This window comes from Desmodus rotundus, chromosome 3 (assembly GCF_022682495.2).
Source record: "Desmodus rotundus isolate HL8 chromosome 3, HLdesRot8A.1, whole genome shotgun sequence".
In the NCBI taxonomy this organism is placed as follows: Eukaryota; Metazoa; Chordata; class Mammalia; order Chiroptera; family Phyllostomidae; genus Desmodus; species Desmodus rotundus.
In genome coordinates, this window is record NC_071389.1 from 132728284 (window position 1) to 132748333 (window position 20050).

A 20050-nucleotide genomic window follows, 5' to 3' on the forward strand; every position below is an offset into this window, starting at 1 on the left:
GAAGTGCAGACCAATGTCAGTCATGACCTGTGTTTGGCCCAGGGCCACCAGCATAAGCTACAAATGGATCTGCATGTGGCTGATACTTGTACTGTGAACCAAGGCCAGATGCCACTAGTGCGTGGCCTGGGGCCACTTAGTGAGAAGTATGAGGCTCTCTAAGGCCAAATGCTGCTTGTTCGAGAGATTTTAAGAAAGTCTGAAACTCGAGCCATTTGTATGGAGAAGCCACTGGAAACGTCTTGGGTGACCCTACAAGTTGGGTGAGGAGGGGTCTCAGGTAATCACCAAGGTGGGACAAACAGTATGAGCCAGGTTGATGGACAGTCATATGTGGTGCCTGCCTGCCAGCTCTGTGGGTGAAGTTCTCATCAAAAGAATGGAACTAAAGAGAAGAACTAAATAGAAGTGCCTCTGTCAGCACTTCTGTCTGGGAGAAAACTGTCCCCGGCTCTTGCCTTAATGCCAGATAATTCAGTTCCTCCCTGTGTGTCTCTGGTGCATTTGAGTTGCTGCCCCAGGACTGGAGCTCAGAGAAGTGAGTTTCAATAAGTCTGCCTAGATATCAGGCGGCCTCAATGATGGTTATTCTAGTCTAGTTCTAATTTTGATTCAGTTGTGGGAAAATGCATTTACCTACCTACAACACCCTCTTGACCCAAAGCCTCTTTTTTATTTATTTTCTTCCATCTCTCACTGTTCCCACTTCCTACTCGTTGAGAACACAATTTTACTGAGTGAAGCAGAATCTTTGTCTCCATTTTTAGGGAAATTTTTTGATTTGGCTCTCATGTTATATTCCAAAGCAATTGCACTCTGGCCAAGATTAATTTAACATATACAGTACTCCACAATTCAAGTATTTTCTCTGTAAAATTCCAGCATTCCTTTTGCCCCAAACTGGATATATACATTTAGAGCCTTACAATGTCCTCTGGGAAATGTAGTCCATTTATTTCTTCTTTAAAAATTCTTTAATTTATATTTTTAATTATATTTTATTGATTATGCTATTACAGTTATCCCAATTTCTACCCCTTTGTCCCCTTCTACCCAGGACTCCCGACTCCCTCAGGCAATCCCCACACCATTGGTCATGTCCGTGGATCATGTGTATAAGTTCTTTGGCTACTCGATTTCTTATACTGTACTTTACATCCCCATGACTATTCTGTAACTACCTATTTGTCCTTCTTAGTCCCCTCACCTCTTCATCCATTCCCACATACCTTCTTCTCATCTGGCAACCATCAAAATGCTCTCTGTATCCATGATTCTGTCTCTGTTCTTCTTGTTTGCTTACATTGTTTGCTTTTATTGTTCATAGTTTTGATCTTCTTTTTCTTAAATAAGCCCCTTTAACATTTCATATAATAATGGTTTGGTGATGATGAACTCCTTCAGTTTTTTTCTTGTTTTGGAAGCTCTTTATCTACACTTTGATTCTAAATGATAGTTTTGCTAGGTAGAGCAATCTTGGCTGTAGGTCCTTGATTTTTATGACTGAATATTTCTTGCCAGTCCTGTCTAGCCTGCAAAGTTTCTTTTGAGAAGTCAGCTGACAGTCTTACAGGAACTCCCCTGTAGGTGACTAACTACTTTTCTCTTGATGCTTTTAAGATTCTCTATCTTTAACTTTTGACACTTTAATTATGATGTGTCTTGGAGTGGGCCTCTTTGCATTCATCTTGTTTCGGACTCTCTGTGCTTCCTGGACTTGCATGTCTATTTCCTTCACCGAATTAGGGAAGTTTTCTTTCATTATTTTCTCAAATAATTTCCAATTTCTTGCTCTTTCTCAATGCAAATGTTGGAGTGCTTGATGTTGTCCCAGAGACCGCTTACACTAACCTTGTTTTTCTTTCTTTCTTTCTTTCTTTCTTTCTTTTTTTTTTTTTTTGAATTTTTTTACTTCTTGTTGTTCTGGTTGGCTGTTTTTTGCTTCCTTATGTTCCACCTCATTGTTTTGGTTCTCGGTTTCATTCACTCTACTGTTGTTTCCCTGTAAATTGTTCTTTATTTCCATCAGTATATCCTTCGTTTCTGACTGGATCTTTTTTATGCTGTTGAGGTCCTCACTGAGTTCCTTAAGCATCCTTATAATCAGTATTTTGGACTTTGCATCTGATGGATTGCTTAGCTCCATTGTGTGTAGTTCTTTTTCTAGAGTTTTGATATGTTTTTTCATTAGGGCCATGTTTCTTTACCTTCTCATTTTGACAGACTCCCTGTGTTTCTTTCTATGTATTAAGTAGAGCTGCTACGACTCCCTGTCTTGATAGTATGGCTTAATCTAGTAAGTGTCTTGTATGGTCCAGTGGCACAGCCTCCCTTATCACTCAAGCTGAGTACTCAAGGTGCACCCTTCATGTGGGCTGAGTACACACACCTCTTGTAGTTGAGCCTTGATTGCTGTGGCAGGTCAATGGGAGGGACCTAATTTACCCAAGTCAGTCAGATGCAAGGACTGGCTGTGACCAGTGACCACCAACCTCCGCCCTCTGTGGAGGATCAACTGTGTGGGGGCAGGGTGGTAATGCTCTGACATGGTCTGTAACTGCCCACTGGGTGCCCAGGCTCTGTGGTTTCCTGGGTGGTTCAGGCCAAGGTCAGCCCCCACTTGTGTTTTACCTGGGGCCACCCTGCCTGAGCTATAAAGCAACCTGAGATTGCTGCTACTTGTGCTACACTTGGAGATTTCCAGACTAGGCCAAGCTGTGAATCTAGGCTGGCTGCTGCTACTGCTGGGCCTGTGGCCACTTAGCAAGAGGTATGGAGCCTGGGGGTTCAATGAGGCTGGCTGTTGCTTGTTTGAGAGGATTTAGAAAGTTGTGAAGCATGAGCCAAGACCAGGCATTCACATGGGAAAGCAGCTTTGGTGGGCCGCAAGTTGATTGGGACAGTCTTTGGGCACCCCCGGACCAGGGAAAAGTGTTAGCCAGGTTGATGGAGTCTCAGATATGGCACTTGCCTGCTGACTCTGTGGCTCTGTTGGGGGAAAGTTCAGAAAAGGGACAATGGCCTCTGCCTTTCTGTCTGGGAGAAAGCTGTCACCCAGCTCCAGCCTTGATGCCAGACACTTAGGTTTCTCACTCTATGCCCCTGGTGCCTTTCAAAGTACTATTCCTGTGCTGGAGGTCAGAGGGAGTGAGGCTGAGTAAGTCTGTGTGTGGGTTCTTTAAGAGGAACTGCCTGGGACTTCAGAAATTTCTTCCACTGACTCAATTCCTGTTGGTTTTTACAGCCAGAAGATAATAGGACTTATATCTTCCTGGCACTGGAACCCTAGGCTGCGGGACATAGTGCGGGGCTGGGACTCCTTGCTCCCTAGATATCCCTCCCAAATGTTTATCCATAAGTGGGCATGGGACAAGCTTGTTCCACATCTCTGCCCCTTCTACCAGTCTGGATGGATGTGGTTTCTTTAATTTCATAGTTGTCAGACTTCCATTCAACTAGATTTTTTAATGTTCTGAGTGATGGTTATTCTATAGTTGGGTTGTGGTTTCGTTACAGAAGAGACCCAGGGCAGGGGGTGAATGATATACTATTATTGAAAGGACCTCCCTCTTTTCTCTGGGGACCTCCTACACCCTGTACTAGGTTCACCTTGTCCACTGCCAGGGGAAAGACGTCTCTCAATGCCAGAGATTGGTGAAAAGAAATTATTTATTCAAAATGTTATGCAAACTTAGAGTAATGACTTAATGTCTTCATTAAAATACTAAAGTCCTTTAGAATACCCATAGACACACACAATCCTTCCTTCTCCCTCTGTGCAGTCCAGAGTACCATATCTCCGGAAAAGAAGTAGAAGTCCATGATTCAGGCTCCTGGCACCATCAGCTGTGTGGCCACCACAATCTCCAGTTAATCCAAAACCATGTGGCACCTTCTCATGGCCCACCAGCAAGAGTCCTTTCACCCCTTTCCTTCCCAGCAAAGTCTCTCCTTCTTCCTAAGCCATGTGGCAAAAGGGAGCACCCCAAAGCCACATGGTCCCAACCAGGCATGGCTGCCACCCCTGGGTTTTAAATCCCAGTGCCAGTCTTCCTCTGCAGCCCCATTTCTGACTCCTCCCACAATCAGTTACACCTGCCAGCTTTCCCGTATTCATCCTCTTTACTGGGCTGCCATAGTAAGTCTGGGCAGGTGTGGCCCCATGGCATGGAGCAAATCATCTCCAAGCTCTCACGCAGGTGTTATAACCAGGGGGAGTTGCCTCCTAGTTACACCTTGGGTGGAAGTCACTTCCATCTCCCTGGCTCAAAGCATGGCCACAGCTATTTAACATATCCATGAAACCAGTTAAAGGTTATAGATATGTAATAGATAATGTTAAGTGACCATGCCAGAGGTTAGCTGCACAGCTGTTGCTGTACAAAACAGCTCTCAGTGGCCCTGCCCCATGTGTCCCATCCTCCAGCTCAGACCTGGGGGGAGAGGGGTGAGGACATCCTATATGTATTTTTACTAATATTTCCTGCACACCCTGAGTTCTGGATCCCATTACAAATCCCTATTTGGGTACCCCCTCGACTGCACCCTGTTATAGTTTTGCAAGGAGGCAAGCTGTGTTTACCCATGCCACCATCTTGACCAGAAGTCCCCACTTATTTCAGTAATTCCCTCCCTAACTTCTTAGGTGGGCTCTACATCTTTCTTCAGAATAACATGATCATGGAAGAGCAGAGCTAGTGGGTAGGCTACTCCAAGTGTGTGTGGGGCCCCTTTTTATATTAAAATTGGAGCTTCTCTATATCAGCTTGTCAGGATCACTCCAGTGAACCAGTCACATATGATCGTGTGAAAGAAACATCTGCTCACCAAGCTGGCCTCTGGCATTGAGGCCTGGCTCAGCACCCCAGGATGTCCCCAAAGGCATGAATCTAGTGCAAGCTTGCTGTGCCCTTCCCAGATGACATTGCTAGCCTAGGCTAGTCCTAGTCCAGAAGGAGACTTAAAGAAATTCAGGATTTTGCATATTGAAGGAAACAATCAACAAAATAAAAAGACAATCCGCAGGATGGGAGAACATATTCACAGTGATACAACTAATAAGGGGTAATATTCAAAATTTATAAAGAATTCACAAAACTCCAAACACCAAAAATCCCCCAGTCCAATTTAAAGATAGGCAAAAGACCTGAATAGACACTTCTCCAAAGAGGAATAGAGATGGCCAATAGACATATGAAAAGATGCTCAACGTCAGTAATCATCAGAGAAATGCATATTAAAACTGCAACGAGGTATCACCTCACACCTATTGGAATGGCTATGATCAGTAAACCAACAACCAACAAGTGCTGACAAGGATGTGGAGAAAAGGGAAAGCTTGTGCTTTGGTGAGAATGCAAATTGGGGCAGCCACTGTGGGAAGCAGAATGAAGTTACCTCAAAAAGTTAAAAATGGAATTGCCTTATGACCCAGCAATTCCACTTCTGGAAATATATCTGAAGAAGCCTGAAACACTTATTTGAAAGAATATATGCACCCCTATTTACAATAGCCAAATTTGGAAGCAGCCCCAAGTGCCCATCAGTAAGTGAGTAGGTAAAAAGCTGTGGTAAATTTACACAATGGAAATGGGCTGTTAAAAAAAAAAAAAAAAAAAAAAAAAAAGGAAACCTTACCTTTTGCAACAACATGGATGGGCCTGGAGAGTGTTATGCTAAGTGAAATAAGTCAGCCAGAGAAAGACAAGTAACATATATTTCACTTGTATGTGAAATGTAAGAAACAAAATAAACTGACAAACAAAAAAGAAACAGACTCATAGATACAGAGAACAGACTGACAGCTGTCAGAGGGAAGGAGTGTTGGGGGGGCTGGGTAAAAAAGGTAAAGGGATTAAGCAAAAAACCCCCACAAAACTCATAGACATAGACAACAGTATGGTGATTACCAGAGAGAAAGTGGGGTGGGGGAGGGCAAAGAAGGTAAAGAGAGGACAAAGGGGGAATAAATGACGATGAGAGGAGTCAACTTGGGATGGCAAACACGTAACACAATATAGAGATAATGTACACCTGAAACCTATATAATTTTATTAACCCATGTCATCCCAATAAATTTAAATAAATAAATAAAATTGAAGAAACATGCTCTGAACCTCAAGCTGCCCTGAGGCACAAGGCCCCTTGGTCAAGGTCTACGGGCAAAACTGCCAGTGGACCAAGACTATCTTATTGCCATGGCTCCCTGGTGAGATCAGTGGGCCACATCTTACATCCAAAGGCAGCTGGGAGGTTGTGTTTTAAACTTTATGAAGTTGTTGCTTTGTTTTGTTTTATTTTGTTTTGAAAGCTTCTACTACTTCTACTGATAATGAGAAAACTCCTGTTTTAATACTAGGTACTATATGAATTAGGTCTTTTCCTTTCTCCATCCCTCCCACTTTCCTTCCTGCCCCTCTTCCTTCGTGTTTCTGTCTCCATCCCTCACACACACTCAGTTTCTGTTTTTCTCATGCAAGTCGTCCTCCTCACTTGCAAGCTTGCTCACTTCTCTCTCACACACTCACGCGTATTCTCAACCTCTCCTCCACATTCTACATTCTTCCTTTTAAAAATAACATTTGATGGGCCAGACATCATTTTGAATAATTTTTTCTACTCTACCTTAGCTGTGAGGAAGGAGAGAAAGTGCCTCTCAACAGGTAGATGCGTATTTAGTCCTGAAAGTCAATGACCTGGTCTTCCTCCCTCCTTCTCTGCCTCTCTTTCTCTCTTCTCTTTCTTTCAATAATATTATCTTAATGTCCCTCTTCCTAGGGCCAAGGCAGTAGGCAATAAAATTAGATCGCAACACCCAGTCTTGGTGCTCCGGTCTCCTTTGCCTTGCAGGGTCTCAGCTTATGAAGATTGAACTACACGGTGTGTCTGGCCTTTTCTTTTAGAGGCTGCATACAGTGTTTCTTCATTCATTCAACAAATGTTTATTGAATGTTCACTAAATGTCAGGCACCACGCAAAACATTGGGGTACAAGATACTAGGTCTCAAAGGACCAAAGTATACTTGAGATAGGCAGATCCTCGTATATAAGCAAATAAGAAAGTGGTGCATGAGCTATGGAGAAGTATGCCCAAAGCACAAGCCTAGGACAGTGTAAAGTGGAAGTGTTCAGTCTGGGCTGGGGGCACTTGTATCTGATATCCTGCCTGGACCTCTTGGAGCAAAGGTTACTGTATTTTGCCATGTATAATGCACACCCACATTTTTGTGTGCATTATACACGGGATTATTATACCCATGGCATGTAATCACTATACCCATGTATAATGCACTTCCTTATTTTTGCCCAAAAAGACTTGGGCAGAAAGGGTGCTTATTATACACGGAAAAATACAGTAAATACCTTGCAGTTTCCTTAAAACCACAAGCACCTTCTGTTGTGGTTAAGGAAACCGTCACGAACCACCCAAGTCAAAGGCCTTGCCCGCACATCCAAATCTAGGCCCCAAAGCCCCAGGTCACAGCATCCTGCAAATCCTCCCCACAGGAATGTTGTTCTCAACCAAAATTCTACTGTTTCAATATGTCCACACTCCCACTCAAGGACCAAACAGTGGAATCTCTGAAGGATCAGGTCTCTTCTCACCTGAATTCTTAACCAATTGAGAAACAAAACAAAGGGTGGCAGGTGAAGATCAAAACACATCTTCATTAGTAATAATGAAAATAAATAAATTCTGAGGCTGAAATACAGATTGTGACTAAGTTAGGCAGAGGGCCAGGTCCTAACATGGCAGAGTACTGGCTCCCTCCCAAGAGCAAAATCAATAGGGCTGAGTGGAGCATGCCCAGTCTGGTTTTTCCAAGGTTACCAATCAAGTCAATCAGTCTGTACAACCACCTTCCTCTGCTACTTCCCCGGTGGCTGAGTGCAAGGCCATAGGGACACCATTCATGTGGAAAGAATCATAAAACGGAAGACTTCTTTCTCTTGCAAAGTTTGTTTATGAACCAAATTGTTATCGCAAGTCCATAATCCTATAACTACGATTTCAAAGTCCAAAAGCTCTGAAAGAAAATGTTTTCTTACACATTTGTGGAGAACTCACGTGGTTGTAAAATCTGACCAGACATGATACAAGATCATCTGCCTCTTGGTTGACTATTTTTATGTTTTGATACTAAAGTATAAATGTGTTTGATTATGGGGTGCTTCCCCAGATCCTGCCTGGTATGTTACTCAAAGTACAGCCTGTGTCCCATGTTACCTTTCTAAAAGCCAGGCAATTCTAAATTATGAAAAATATTAGAATTATGGAACATATTAGACCTCAAAAGTTTTTGATGAGGAATTGTGTTCAGTGTAGGAGACAATGAACTGGTTGGAGATAAATTTCTAAGTCACCTCAGGAATGTGAGAAAAGCAAGTATAGGAGACAAAAAATATCTTTATTCTGTAGTCTTCTAAATTCTTGTTTGGGACACCTATAACAAAAGGCAGTTTGACAAGGGGAAAGCATATCAGTTTATTTAACATAATTTTTACATGACATGAAAACCTCCATGAGGAAACAGACCCACAGAAGTGGTCAAACCTGGGTGTTTTATACTAGGCTTGACAAAGAGTGGAGAGTTGTGGGAAAATGAGATAGAATGAAAACGTGTGAGCGAAGTGTAGTAAACTTGGGGAACCAGCGAAGTCTGTTTGTTGCTTTTCTCCGGATTTAGAGAGAGCACTCCTCACATAAAGTTTTATGTCCTGCTTCAGGGAAAGTGAGGAAGGTCTTTCCAGCACATATTGCTTCTCGGATTCCTTCAGCTTCAAACATTCAGTCTGTCAAGGTGCCATATTTGGGGGAAGCGTGTTCTAAAAACTGTCCCAAGGAAGGGAGTTTGTTTAGGATCCTTACTTGGGGCCTGAAAATCAAGGAGAGAGTTTATAATAATTAGAATTCATATTATTATATCCATACTATAATTAATAATTTTAAATATTCATAGTATTATATAATAATTAGATCATTTATTTCTTTTTGGCTAAAAGGGGGACACCTAAATAAGAGAGAGTCATTCCATCCGGAAATGCAGACGCCAATGCAGGAATGCTGCAGGCAGCATCGGAGAGTTGTGGGTGGGGCGGGGGTGCTGCCAAACCTCGGGAGTGAGCTGGAGGCCCAGGGAGATCCACAGAAGGGTCAGGATCGAGATGTGCAAATTACAAGTGTATGCCAAGAAGAATTGGAATGCTTTTTTCCTGGCTGAAAATTTCCTGATTTAATGATGATGACATAGTTCCATATAAACAGCCCAGACCATCTGGACACAATCAGGGTATCCCTGAGCCTGCCCTCTTGGAACACGGACAACATATTGTACAATGAGTCTTCTAATGGGCGACTCCGCCTAACGTGCAAATGCACATGAAATCATTCCATTAGCAATGGAAAGGCACAGGTCGCACCCCAAGAAAATATGTCCTTCTAAAGGGAATCTCTGACAGCACATCAATTTCTGGTATTGGAGTCATAGAAATATGTCTGCCATAGATTTGCAGAATTTTTGAGTCAGCAGATAGAGATCATTTGTTTCCACTGTTCGGCCAGCACAGGGTTTTCTAGAGGATGTCAATAAGCACTAAATAACAATGAGGTGATGATACCTATTCTTTAGGAAGCACTTACTCTATGCACAGTGCTAAGTGCCTTGTAAGGATAGCTACCTTTTTTTTTTTTTTTTTTTTTTGAGCACCTTCTCTATGCCAGGCACTTAATTTACACTCTCTCATTTACTTATTTTATTTTATTTTTAGAGAGAGAAGAAGGAAGAGAGAGAGAGAGAAACCGCAATGTGAGAAAGAAACATCGATTGGCTGCCTTCTGGTTGGGGATCAAACCTACAACCCAGGCATGTGACCTGACTGGGAATTGAACCACCAACCTTTCAGTGCATGGAACAACGTTCCAACTAACTGAGCCATGTAGCCAAGGCTACACTCTCTCAATAATCCTCATGTTATATCAGCAAGCAGGGCACTATTCTCACCCCTCATTTCACTGAGAAGGAAACTGAGGCCAGTAAGTTAAGAAATTTATCTCTAAGTTAATGGAATGGGTAAGGGGATGAGTCGGGGTTGAGATTCAAATACTTAACCCCAAATGGGGCCAAGGCACCAGCCAATCAGACTGTCATGAGCAAGGGAATATCCCTGAAAAGAGTCACTTGCACACGTTCGTCTTTCCACAATGCCAGGTTTATCAGGGGAGACCTCCTCAATAAGCCAATAGGCACGCACAGGTTATATACAGAGAGGGGGAGCTTACATCCTATTGGTTCTGTTTCTTAATCCAGAGGGCAGTGGTAGTCATTGCCTTAGGGGGCTGTTGTGAGATTAAATCTGCGTATGGTACTTAGCACACATAGCAGGTGCTCAGTAATTGTTAGCTTTTAAAAAGCCCTCTGATGTATACCTACCCCTGACATTAACAAACATAATTCCTACCAAAGTCCAAAACAAAAAATCTGAGAAAACCTCTATTTACTCTCCCAAGTATAATTCTCTAGCTCACCCTAGAGGTGATCTGGTCAACCTAAGAATTTTGCCCTGGGACTAAAACTGACATATTCCTGGCTTCAATGTATCTCTTTTCAAAATAGAATCTCATACTACGACCACCATGCCAATGCAACTGAATTAAGTGTTTTTATTTTCTTGCTTCCCTTGCTTGAATGTATATATCTACTCTGTGGCAATTGCATTTAATTTGTAATTGTTTGCATGTCTATCTTTCTATGACATTGCTTCTTAAGGAAGAGGATCAGATATCTTCTTCTTAGCACCCCTCAGGACCCAGCATAATTCTGCACATACTATAGGTGCTCAGTAACTAAAGAGAATGAATAAATGAATGAAAGAACAGTTTGGGTCTCCAGTTCTACAGCACTGATTCAGTATCTGGAGTTCCTGCTTTCTTAGTTCCACCTTTTCCCACCCTCCGGACCTCAGGACACCACACAGACTCTCACTGACTCTCACACGCTCCAACACCAAACCGCCATGACACACACATGACAGAAGTCTCGAGAACATGGTCCACTGAAATACAGGTGGGTCTTATCTGAGTTCTCTGTGTAGCAAACCTCCTATGACTTATGCCTTGAGGTGGGGGGGGGGGAGTTGATATAAATTTCAATTCTGGGTTTGCTTTCACTTTTTTACAGGCAAAAAGAACTATTAAAAATGGTGTCCAGAACAGAAGGTCCTGTTTCCTAGTATATCAGGAAGGAAAAATAACTTTGATTTAAAAATAAGATGTTAGTGGAGCCCAGAGAGTAAAACCTTTTCACTTATTCTAAATGTCTTGGGAGGTTGCCTAAAAGGGAGGAGAGGTGCCGAGGGCCTGTGCTGGCAAGAAGTCTCGTCCCGTTCATTGTTTATATCCACTAGTGTGGTGGTTCTTAATTTCTGCTGGTTTTCCCACTCTTCCAAGTCCTGGCCTGGCTGCAACAGCCTCAGACATATGTGATATTACATCTGAGGAAGACAGGAACAAAGAAGCAATGTCAAGAGATCTGTTCTTCCCATCCCAAGTTCAAATACAAAACAGGGTTTTTCATAGAGGTATGCTTGTATTTGATCACCATGTTCTTTAGCATTAGGTCCATCTTTCTGGTACTTATGGGTTAACAGGCTGTGAGCTCTTCTTGGGGCAGAACCACTCCTCATGTTTCTTGAAGAATATGTGTCTGATTTGTTCCAACCAAACAACTTCTGAAGGAAGCTTTGGAATTTAATAAGTTGGGGACTTAGTAAGTTGGGGGAAGCCTGTGTTCCATTTGTGGAAAAGGAGAAAATATCTTTTCAGCCCATAGAATTGGGATACAAGCCCAAAGACTGAAAAGGGTTCACATTATGAGAAAGCACTATTTTCAATGTAAAAAATTGAAATATACACCCCATTACATTAGGACTCTATCTCTCTGAGCCCCTTGTGTTCTCTATGGCTTTGGTATATGTAGGGAGGACTGTACTTCTTCCAGATGGTAAGAATTTTTATAGAGACATAGATTTTTTTTTAAAGAAACCTTTCTACAAGGCTGAATAACCGGCTATTTTAATGATCTGAAACCACCTAAGATTTCCATACGTTGGACTCGATTTTGATGCATAGTGTTCTATAGAAAGCACAAGTGAAATGAATAATTCATGAATGATATGGTACATTTATGATTTATTTACAGCCCAGACCTCCTGGTAACTCAGAACATCAAACACCCTATACCCTGGGCTGCCATTTCAGGCAGCATTTGGGAGAAAGAGGACAAGACAAAACACGGGAGATGTACAGTTGACTTTATATAAGGCAATAATTAAAAACCTGAATATTTGTTGAGAAATAGATTCCGGGATGATGGAAATAATAGGTGGCTTTGAGAAAGGTTGAAGTATCAAGAGATTGACCATTGATACCGTGAGAGAAATTGTATATGCTCTTATTTGTTACAGCCTTCTCTCTATGCTTTTCCCTGATTAATTCTTCATGCTCTCTTGTGATGTTTTTAGTCTTTCTGAGCACTCCTGTTTCCTAACAAAATTTTAACTATGAGAGAACCCAAAATGCCCTGTGATGATCAGGAAAGGGACATAATTTTGTCCATTTGTCCACATACTTACTAGTTTGGGTTTTTGCAAACATTTGGTAACTGTCCCAGGTTCCTGTCTGCCCTTACCAGCCAGGTCGCCATCCTCAGCCCTCCAATAGTCAGCTGTGAGGCCGTTCGGGGCAAAACTCCTTACTGGGTGTTGCATCTCGTCGATCCGGAGACATCCTGTCAGCGATGGAGCAGAGGGTGGAGGAGTGGGGAGGCGGTGGTAAGAATGACATTGTACCTCTCATTGGTAAAATTATATATTTTCTCCATAAAAATAATGATCATATAAATTAAGTTGGGGAAAACAGTTGATAAAAATAAAATTTCATTTTAAAACCCTTCATGAGTTTCCTCGTGCACCAGGGACCTTGAGGCTAACGGACCCCCTCCGCTGCAGGCCCTGGGAACAGTGTGTGTCCTCTGAGCCAGGGAGGGACCAGATGGGCTGCCCTGACCATGGCTGAGACAAATTCCCAATGAGGAGCAAGCTTTTGGTGACACATGGGTGGTTTGAGGGCTCATTTCCCCACAGGGGCCATCAGGTTCTGCTTTCTCCACATGTAGCCACCTCAGTTACACACACAGTCCCACTGGTGTCTTTGTCTTTATTAAAGACAAAAACCCGACTTTGACACATTCCCATTCTGCTAGGGGATTCTCCCTGTGTGATGCCTCTGGCCACCCCTTGTGGAGATGGAACTGATAGAAATAATCACTCTCCCTGGGAGGTGCTTTGGCAGGTGTCTTCAGCATGGATTTTACCTTTTTTGTTTTCTTCAAATATAACTAATACTTGTGGGGGGTTAACTTAGTTAGCTTGGGCTGCCATAACAAATTATCATAGACTGGGTGGCTTATAAACAACAGGTATTTATTGCTCACAGTTCTGGAGGCTGGAAAGTCCAGGATGAAGGTGCTGGCAGATCCCATGTCTGGTGAGAACCCCCTTCCTGGCTTGCAGATGGTCATCTTCTTGCTGCGTCCTCGCATGGTAGAGAGAGATTGTGTCCCTCATGTCTCTCCTTGTAAGGGCACTAGGACCATTCTTGAGCACCCCACCCTTGTGGTCCAAACCTCCTAAAGGCCCCTCCTCCAAATATGGTCACATGAATCGTTAGGGCTTCGATGTTTGAATTTGGGAGGACACAAGCATTCAGTCCATAGCAGAGTTTATTCTGAAGCGTAAAAAGTCAAGATAAAACAAAAACCTGGAACTCTAAACAGGTGAAACACACGCAGTGGGCCAAGGCCATGGTGCATGTGGTTCGTGAGGCCCACTGGGTATGCTGTGAAGTAGATGGTTCTACTCCTCCTTCCCCTCCCTTTGGTTTTCCAGTTGGTCTGTGCGATGTGATAAGAATCTGTCTTACTTTCTCTTTTAGGACAAAGAGTAGTCCTTTGCTTTAGAAGAAAGTATAAGCATCTTGCCAAACAAAGAGGAAAACTGGACTCTTTGGAAAATGCAGGCCCCAATTAAATTGAAAAAAAGTAAAGGGATGGTTACAGAATGGAATAAACTCCTCAAAGGAGAACTCTTGGACACAGTCTGACGTAGGCACCATAGTATAAACATCTCCCACAAGCCACATACACCACTGAGCCCAATCCCACTGGCAGCCTAAGTTATGGTGCTTCTAGAAGGCTTGAATCTATGTCGACAATGTTAACAACCTACAGTCTGAATACGGTGGGCCAGCTGTGCTGTGAGTGAGTCCTGCTAAAGCAGCGGTGTCACCATGGGTCTGGTCTTTCGAAAGCATTCATCATTGCAAGGGTAGGGGTGGGGTGTAAGAATGAGTGACTTCCCAAGAAATCTGCTTTTGCTAAGATGGTTTTCTCATCCAACACTCTCTGGAGCAAACTGCCAGGATCATAATCAGTCTCCTGCCAGGACCTGTAGTGACTGGTGAGGCAACTCACCTAAAAAGGGGTTTGAGCCTAGAGCATGCAGCCTATGAGGCAGCCCAGAGTGTCAGCCAGGGAAAAACAGCTAAACCAAGCTGCTTCTTTCAACTAAGCTGAAATGCTCTGGTCTGCATGGTAAGAACAGTACAGTGAACGCAGGGGATTCAGCCTGGGCTGGAGCTGATCAGAAATGAGCTACACACAATGGCAACTAGGTTTCAACTGGAAGACTAAGCCCACTGGGCTCTCTAGAGCATTGCATTGAGGAGGATCCTGAGGCTGTATGTGAGCCCAACAGGGAACAGGACCATGGCCAGTGGCAGTTCTCTCATGGACCAGGGTTGGAAGAGTCATGGTCATGTGCCATATCCATGCCGTCTCTACACCACACATTAACACTGAAAGCATGGGTCTAGAAAAGTAGGTTTGAATCCAGTAATGGAAAGCTTTGGCTATTGAAATGAAGAGTCTGGACTTTATTTTGTGAAATTTTGTGGTTCATTTGGTGAGAACAGTAGTTCTAAAAATATGGATTGCAAATGCCTTTAGCAGGGTCCATTTTCTCCACTTGCCAGAAGGTCTGCACAGCTCCCTAAACATTCAGTCACATCTTACACTTAAATCATCCAAAAGCATTTGAGTTTGTGGTTCTGTTGTAGGAAATTTGAGAGCCACTGAAGGACGGTGAGCTGAAAAATGACATGATCAAAACATATTTTAGGAAAATTATTCTTGCAGAGATGCAACAGATAGATTGGGAAAAAAAAAAAAAGAGTAGGACCTGCTTAAGAAGCCCCTGGAAGCTTCCATGTAAGTTATGTGGACCTAAAGTAGGACTGTGGAAATAAAGAGAGTGAGTTACGGAACACTGAAGAAGTGATATCAAGATGTAGATTGGGTGTAGGGGATGGAAGGAAAGAGAGACTTCACAATGATGTCAAAATTTAAACTTGGGGGACTGAGTAGAGGTGGGCGATCCCACTAACATACATAGGGACCTCAAACAGAGGGACAAATTTAGGCTGGAGTATGGGGAGGAAGGAGAGGAGTGAATGACTATTAAACTTGGTTATTTTTCTGAAGATGCTACTCTTACAGATGGGCTCACTCACAGCACAGTGTTTCCCTGAGAAAAGCTATGAATTGGACATGGTGTCTCATCCTCTTCCAAGATAAATGGAGGGAATCCAATTTGGACAGCTGGCTGGGTTAAAGGTTTAGTCTGTGGCCATGGAATAAAGCCAAATTAACTGGGATAAAATCTGTGCCCTTGACCGGAGAGCAGAGGACTCACTGTAATCAGCTTCGGCCATTTCTGTTACAACATCTAATCAGGTATTGGCTTCCTGTCCGTAGCTTCCTGCCAGCTGAATGTTCACCTTGCCTTACTGCCTGGCCTAGCTATAGACAGATGTCACACTGAATTTCTTTGATGCCTCAGCTCTCTTGATCAAGTGTGAACTGACAGAGTGAGCATGACAGAGAGTGGGGAAGGATGGCGAAGTCACTAATAAGCATGGGCACAGCTGTGATGGATATGGGTGCCTCCTATTGCACCCTGACTGCCCATCCAGGCTGTGAGCCCTGCTTTGTGATTCTAGATCTGGGGCTTACTAATGGTACTCTCTGCACATCCCCTACTCAACATTCTCTCATCCATGCCTGATGCCAAGACCCATCCTCGCCTGTGGAGTTCTGGTTTAGTTATCAGTTAACTTAGTGGCTGGGTGCCTTTTTGTTGTTTCTCTTGATTCCATAGGATTGACTGGGACTTAGGTGGATGTCACACAGGACCCTCATGCAGCTGTGGATGAGGCTAGAACATTCAAGATGCTTCCTTTATTCACAAGTCCGGCCCCTTGGCAAGGACAGCAGGAAGCTGGACTCAGCTGGGCTCTTCTTCTCCCTGTGTATTCTCAGGCCTTTCCCTTTCCAGTTGGACTCCTCACACGGTCTCTTCAGCAGGATAGCTGAGCATCTTACATGGTGCTCAGGGATTTCCAAGGCACAAAAGGAGAAGCTGCTACACCTTCTGATAACTTAAGCCCCAAACTCTGTTAAAGTTAAACATATTCCTACCTTCCACACCACCACCTGTAATAAGCATAGTAGGTGCCTTTGGCCTAGTAGGAAAAGCATAGTTCCATTTATTTAAGGAATATCCATCCCTCATCAGGCAGGCCTTAAGACCCACCTGAGAGAGAACAATGTCACCATATGAATCAGGGGAAAGAAACGACATTGGTGAGAGGGACTGCTGCCGTTGAACAGCAGCGATCTTAAAAGCCATTGGCGTAGACAGGCCTGGCCCCCAGAGCACCACCTGGTACGCAGTGCATAGCCCGCAAAAGGAGTGTGGTACTGCCCTGAGTGCAACACAAGGGGTGGGAGGTGAAGGGTTCCTGCTGCTGCCATCAACCACCTTTTGCTGGAGACCAGAAAAGGTGCCCCAGGGCTACTCAACAGACAGTGCTCAGGGCCTCACACGTAGCTCAAGTTCAGAGAAAGGCAGAGGACTGTCAGTTGCCCACTGCCCTGATTTCTTCTTATGTCCACTGTGAGTGTCATCAACCCCACATTAGAATGTCAGCACTGCTCTGGCACCCCAATCTTAAACAGTCCTGTGAAAGAAATACTCCCCTGGCCAGTGGGAACGATGTGCTGGTCCGGCTGTTCTCCTGGAGCTGGCGTCCAGCCACAGAACAAACAACCCATAGGGACAAGTTCCAGAGTTCCTTGGGGCAACTGGTTGACTACCCATACCAGAGAGAATTTCAGAAAGTACTCTAAAGAGGAAAAACAGGGCCCAGGAGCCATGTGAACTAGGGGTTCTTCCCCTGGATGCACTGCTGGAACCAGCCAGTCCCAGGTACTAGGGGAGACACAGAAGAATTTCAAGAACAGCACTCAAAAACACGAGGCCCCCTTTTTTACAGGGCCGTAGGCAGGTGCCCTGCATGCCCATGTTTAAGGGAACTGCTTGCAGTTTTGAGGTGCTTGCACTTTATTGAAGAGCTGGAGGTTCATTGGACATTCTCTTAGATGATGCTGAGAGAAATGGTCCATAATAATGATTTCCAAGCAATTTCCAAATGATTTTCTTCTTTTCTCTCTCTCACTCTTGAACATTTTACAGATTCAAACAAACCTTACAGGGAACACCAATTGTAAAACACGTACAAACCCAGATCACGTTGTCGAAGCGGGACAGGAGGCCTCAGATGATGGGCAGGTTTAGTACCTCCACCCCTGAGGCACTCTGTCTCTCGGGAACCCTAGGAAAGCCTGAGGGCTCCACGGAACACACTTTGAAAACCACACACCCAAAGAATGTGCCCCTAGGCTGGTGGTGAAATTTAAGGTTGAATTGCGGTTCACTTCACTATTAGTATTGCAGCCATCCACTAAGATTTCACATGGGGTGTTTTCTAACCTGTTGTTGATGAACTTAATGCACTTTCTTTAGCTTTTTAAGTTTCCTTTGTTCCTCAGAAAGCCTATTCAAGTCTTTCTTAGGTCTTGTAATTCTTTCCTGTTTCTCAGTGCCCTGCACAAAACTGTAAGGAAATGCTAAAGAAGGGTCCTGACCCGTGTGGCTCAGTTGGTTGGGCATCATCTCACAAAGTCCCGGAAACCGAAAGGTTGCCAGTTCAATTCCTGGTTGATGTTTCTCTCGCATCAGTGTTTCTCTCCCTCTCCTCTCCTTTCTCTAAAATCAAAAATTAAAATTACAGGAAAATGTTAAAAAAGGGAGTTGTTATTTTTAGACAATTATAGTGATTCCTCCCCTCAGAAAAAGCAAAAAGAGAAAAGAGCCCACCCAAATCCTTGCAACCTAAATGAATCGGAGCAAAACATGCCAGCGAGGATCACACACTTGTGCTTGGTTCTGTTGTTGAGGAGGGTGTCCCTGAAATTCCACTGAAGACCCACTTGCAAATGACTTACATTCTCTGGAAAGTCAGGTAATTTTTTTTAACGCCTTTGCCAAATGGCTCCAGGAGGGCTTCACTGTTTTCTGAGAACAGCAAAGCTACTGCGCCTTGAACTGGAATGACTGACAGCCAAGGAGGCGGACCTGAGCGCCCCCACACCAGAGATAAAAGGGCTGCTTTGAAATTCTTGCCCACTGGTTGACAGGGTTTTCATTATTTCTGTGAAGCCTCACACTGGAAATCTTTTAAAGGAGCAGCACTTTGTGTCCCACACCCAGAACAAGTTAGCTGAAATAGTAGCACATGTTCTACCTGTCCTGAAGCTTCTGGAGGCCAAAGGCTGACAACCTACAAAAGTGACTTCACTAAAGATACAGAAACGAAACCCAAAATGAGTTGTAAGGATATCATCAGATCAAACCTGCACCCTGAAAAATAATGTGAAACAACCGAAAGGAATCTATTTCAGTGGCTTGCAAGCAAAGGCGAGACTGAGAATTGGGGGAGGGGGTCAGACAGCAAGAGCCAAACCAGGGGCAGAGTCTATTCCACTGCTGGATGGAGTGAGTGAATGAAAGAGGAAGTGCCTTTGGTCGCTTTTCTCTTTGAGTGTGTGCAGAGTGATCCCTGATGTTTCTAGTTCCATGGCTCACCAGTCCTTGAAAGGGTCCCACTTTTTCAGAACTGACTTGCTCCTATGTCCTCCTTCCCTTTCCACCATCCACAGAACACCTGCAAGGTCCCTTGGAGTGGGAAGGTGCAGACTTTCAGCGCATGCATCTGATCACTTGTCAGGGCCCAGCTCTGTGTCACCTCGTCTAAAGCTTCCCTGTTTCTTATATTCAGATTAAGCTATGTAGCCACCATGAGCTTTAATCTTTGTCTTTATACCTACTGCCTTTCACTTTATTACGTTGTGTATTTTAAGGGTTTGATCCTTGTGGACACGGATGCTGTCTTATTTGTACTTGATTCTCTGGCAACATCCTCACAGCACTTGACTTTTCTGGAATTTCTGATCCTTGGATCTTAATTGGAATTCCACATGTTTGGTAAATTTAAAAATAAATAAAAATACGCTTATTGGCCATTCTGATGACCTCTCTTCTGAAGCACCTGTCTGTGTCTTTTGCCCACTTTTCTATTGGGCCACCTGTCTTTCTCTTGATTTGCAGTATTCTTTATGTATTCTGGATAAGAATTCTTTGTCAGTTGTAAGTATTGCAAATATCTTCTCCCACTCTGTGGCTCCCTTTTTCATTCTCTTAATGATGTCTTTTGGTGAAGAGAAATTTCTAATTTTATATAATCCAATTTACCATTTTATTTATGGCTGCTGTTCTTTGTGTCTTAAGAAATCTTTACCTAGTCCCAAATCATAAAGGTGGTCTCCTAAACTTTCTTCTAGAAGTGTTATTTTGTTTTTCACATTCAGATAATCAACCCATAGAGAAAAGTGATCATCTTTTTTCTAGACAGAGCTGGGTAAACATCACAGTTCCCAAGGTTAAGATAATGGAGAGCGAGGAGACAGAGGACAAAAGGGATTCATTTATGGACGGGGAGGTCAGGGAAGGCTGCTTGGTTGAGATGACATTTGAA